This window comes from Otolemur garnettii, unplaced genomic scaffold, assembly GCF_000181295.1.
Source record: "Otolemur garnettii isolate 467f Iridium unplaced genomic scaffold, OtoGar3 scaffold00016, whole genome shotgun sequence".
In the NCBI taxonomy this organism is placed as follows: domain Eukaryota; kingdom Metazoa; phylum Chordata; class Mammalia; order Primates; family Galagidae; genus Otolemur; species Otolemur garnettii.
In genome coordinates, this window is record NW_003852411.1 from 25,764,604 (window position 1) to 25,769,555 (window position 4,952).

Here is a 4,952-nt window from a genome sequence, read left to right on the forward strand (position 1 = left end):
GTCATGTCGTAAGAAAGGCCATGTAAAGCAGGCGAAGTGTGGAGTCCAGAAAGGAGGATGGATGAGAAAGGAAAGAAGAGGGAGATCACACAGCCCCCTTTGTCCCTCTTTGCCCTGCGTGACCATTAAGACACCCTAGGTGCATTGAATTTCCCTTTGTGAGCTCTAGGTTCTGTTCTTCCTTAAGCCCCAAGTTAGGTATCAAGAATGGCAGTGAACTTGGGAGGACTGAAAAGCAAAGCAGCCTCTGACCCTAGGAGCCAGCCTAAGTGGCAAGTTGACTCTCCTCTGATGAGACCTCTGGAGAAAGTCCTCTGCTCTCCATCTCCTCAGCAAAAAATATCACAGCCCTCGGGGAGGGGGAACCCAGGCCATGCTGCAGTTCTGCCTCAGCTTTTTGGATATTCCTAGGACCATGTGGAGCCAGCATTGACTTTCTATGGGCAGTACAACTCCAGAGTTCAAGTGCCCTAATTAGTTATTAGTAACAACTAATTTTGCCCAGGGGATTTCCCCTGTCTCCAGTTTCCTATGTTACCCAGAAGGCTGAAGACCACTCCCAGAACCCTACAGAGCTCAGACCTTCAGCTGGTAGTGGGATTGCAGCTAGGGCAGAAAGGCAGAGAGGACACCATGTGCTCAGCCACTGTCATCCCAGAATCCCCTGACTTTGCTCCCATCCCCCTGGATGGCTCCACCATCTCTTGCCTGAACTACTGCAATAGCCTCCCAGTGTTCCCACGCCTACCTTCCCAAAACCCATTCTCCCTCCTGCACCCAGAGTGCTCCTTAGCAAACAAAAAACCCAATAACCTCTTCATCTTATTATCCTGCTTAAAATATTTCAATGTCTTCCTAGCCTTCCTGGAGTAGAGATCAACACCTCTGACATTGCCTGCCAGGCCCGAATAACCTGGCCGCCTTTGAAGCACATCTTCAAAGCATAGGCAAGGGAAGGAATGGTTCCTAGAAGGGAGAACAATGGCTCCAGACTAACAATACCAGGATTCTGGTCCTACTTCCTCCACTGCGTATTCTGACTAATTTGCTCCATCTCTCTTCTTCTGACACCTGCTTCTTCTTCTTCTAAGAAATGGTACTAAAATCTGCATTGGCTATTCACAGGGCTTTAACAAGTCTATATCTCCAATGTATGTTCTGTCAATTAAAAAGTAGTATAAAAATTAACCCATTCTAGTAAGTGGTGTGATTGGAGGGAAGCTATACGCATTAACAGGACTTCTACCTCTTGTCTCTAATGCCCCTGCTTTCTACCCTGAAAGTTTCTCCTTTGGAGTAGGGCATCATGACTCCAGTACGCCACCGTCAAAATGCACAGGACACAGGAGAAGGAAAGAAAAAGGACAAAGCATGAAGTCATTAGGATTCACTGCTATGGAGGATTGTCATGAAGTTATCGCTGAGATTGCCTGGTGCTGAGGGACTAGGTGACAAGACAGGTAACGCCTTCTAATTGAGAGAAGGGAGGGAGTGCCCAAGGTGACACTCAGGGAGGAACACTGGCTGGGCACAGTGTTGGCATTCCCTGGCCAGTAGGGGGCAGCAAGAGGGCCTGCACCCTGTGTCCTGAGCAGGGTTGGTCTTCCTCTTAATTTTATTTTGGGAGGTGTTTCTTCCCTTCAGACAACTACCTTCCTCTCCATAAGACAAAATATTTCATACGTCAGAGATAAAATGAGAAAAAAAGCATTTCCGTTCTTTGCTTCCCCTCAACCTAGAATACTATATAACATTTTACTTTCATATTTCATCTAATCTGCCACCCATTATATCACAATTTTATGTAATACTGAGAAAAGAAATTATTTCCCGCTTACACTATGGCATGATATTAACAATAAAATGTATCCCAATTGCAGAGATGATAAATGTGGGAAAATGTACGTCTTAAAATCCATAAACTATAACACATATACATTGATTGGGTCGATACGTCTAGTCTGCTGCCGCTGTGTGACATGATACCATCCATCTGGAGGTGCAGGGATTACAGCGGGGTGTTCTCTAGACACTCAGAGTAGAAAACAGTTACTTGCTACCAAGGGCTTTTTGATGACAATCCTAGTGATGTCAATCTGAAACTTCACTTTCTCCTAGAGTAAAATGGGATAAATCCCATATACATAACAGATGTAAAGGATTTTTTAAAGGATATAAATAGCTTTATTACAAATATCAAGAAACAAAGTTGGCTCTGACTACTATATCTCAACTGTGGCTCCCCTGTAGACGTGAAAAGCCCTCCAAGGGTCCCTGAGAGCAGTAAGCGTCCCAGACTCCAAGTAAAATCCTGCAGAAGACCCACTGCAGCCCAGGGCCTCGGAGAGCTCCTCATCCATCACCCTGAGAGAGGAGTTTTGCTGTTCCAGGGTCCCCATGTCACACAGGGACATTCAGTTTATTGACTCTCCATTGGGCAATGACTATAAGCCCAGTACCAAGTAATACTGGAGGTAAAAAGGAAGGTGACCACCTAGTCCTGGCCCTGCTGTTCTCAGAAATCCCAAAATAGAGACTAGGTTCTGAGCACACAGTGACTTCAGGATGTTCCCCCGAAAAAGCTGACAGGATCGCCGTAGTCAGCATGGGGAGGAGGAGGAAGAAAGCATTTTTAGGTGAATGAGTTCACTGCAGTCCAGTCTGGCGCTGGGTCTCATAGGGTCAGAAGCTCGGCTTGGCAGCACAGTGAGAGCAGATCCATCTCTGAGGCTCAGGCTCATAGTAAACAATACTGATGTCCAAAATCAGAATGTAAATTAATTCTCTTATAAGAGGAAATTATAACTGTTCTGTGGACTTGACTACCTCAGTCCCCATCGCCTGTTGATAGGCTGTGTGAGAAACCACAGCACAGCTGGTGTTGTCTGGTGAGCCTGGAAGCAGGATAGAGGAGGGTGTTGGTCAGATCAAACACACAATGGCAGCAGGCTAAGGCCACCGCTGGGGCACTTGCCTCCATAGTGAGGTCTTATCCAAATGATTGGGAATGCTAAATGTTTATTGGTTACAACTCTTCCTCACATCTCCACTTTAGGCCTGGCCTTGATAATGGGATCAAAATAATCACAATTGGCTTCTCTCTCCTAACTTGAATGGGCACTGTCTTAGAATTTGCCTTTTATTGTTACTCTGGGGCTGACCAGCCCCCTTCTTTCTTCAGAGGCAGTAATTATTTCTATCAGGTTTTAACTCTGTCTCTCTAAGTCACATTCATTCCCCATTCATTCAACAGTTACTAACTGAGCAACTACTATGTGCCGGGGTGCAAGGCATGCTGCTGGGTCACCAGGGCCAGGAGAGGGTCACAACAGGCCAAGTGCAGAACAGAGGAGGAGCCCGTATTTGTCTGCTGGGGCTGCCATAACGAAATATGCCCAAGTGGGTGACAAACAACAGAAACTTATTTTCTCACGGTTTGGGAGGCTAGAAACCCAGCATGGAGGCCCCAGCGGGGCTGGTCTCTGGCTTTTCTCTGCATGTATGGAGAAAGGGAGCGCTCTGGGATTTCTTTTCTTACAAGGACACGAGTTCTGTTGGATTAGGGCCCCACCTTTATGGCCTCATTTAGCCTTATTTTGCTCCGGAAAACCCTGTCTAAAAATACAGTCACATTGAGAGTTAGGGCTTCAACAGGTAGATTTTGCAGGAAGACGATTGAGTTCATAACCCACACACAGGAGAGTACGTGGAACAGACTCTGGGGAGGAGTTTCATAAGGGAGTTGATTGGAAAGCTGCCTGCTGAGTGTGGAAGGTCCTACAAGGGAGCAAGAGGGCGGGTTGGGCAACGCACTTGGAAGTTGAGATAGGCCTTTAGTGTGAGATAGGCCTTTAGTGTGCTCCCATAGCTAGATAAATGCTCCTTTGTCCAACTTTATGTCCTGTCCCCCTTTAACCCAACCATACTCTCCTAACTCCAAGGAGTACATGCTAGCCAGCTCCTATGGCTCCCTGAGCATAAAGTCCCTCTTCTCCTCAGTAGGCCCAGCTTCTCCCACCAAGTTGTGCTGTGATATGGCCCTTGGGATTGACCTGATTGCTAGGAGAGCAGACAGAGGTAGACTCTGAGAAAACAAGCATCATCTTGTAATGCCCACCCCAGTGGAGGCCTCCACGTGATCTTCAGATCTGTTAACAAGGGGCAGTGATCACATCTGCCAGTTCAGTGGCTTCAGCAAAATCTGCAAGTTCATGGTTCTCAACAGCATCATTCAGATATCCCTGTCCCAAGTCCCAGGGTCACACTCCTTCCCTATTAGGACCCTGACTTTGACACAACACCTGCCAGGACCAGAATTCACCTTTCTCTGAAGCAGCTCTTCCTACAATGTAGTCCTGAGCCTGATTCTCCCTTCCTTCTGGCCTCACTGCAAGAGATTAGGGTTTCCTCAAATTCTCTCAAGGAGGCCCTCTGGTTTTCACATTCTGCCTAGAATTCACGATGAATCCCACTCTGATCCTATCATAATCTCCTTTCAGTGAAACAATAGCATTCAGCGACTACCGCCCATTCCTTAGTCCTCTTAGTTACCATTTCCCTCAAACCTTGCCAGTGGCCAAGATACTGCACCAGCCAGTGCATCTCCTTCCGCTGGCGTCCTAGCAATGGCACCGCCACACAGGCACCCACACCATCAGTGTTGAGGCTCTCATTCTAGATGACTGGTACACAGCACAGCTGGTGTTGTCTGGTGAGCCTGGAAGCAGGATAGAGGAGGGTGTTGGTCAGATCAAACACACAATGGCAGCAGGCTAAGGCCACCATGTCTTCCTAGCCTTCCTGGAGTAGAGATCAACACCTCTGACACTGCCTGCCAGGCCTGAATAACCTGGCCTTCTTTGAAGCACATCTTCAAAGCATAGGCAAGGGAAGGAATGGTTCCTAGAAGGGAGAACAATGGCTCCAGACTAACAATACCAGGATTCTGGTCC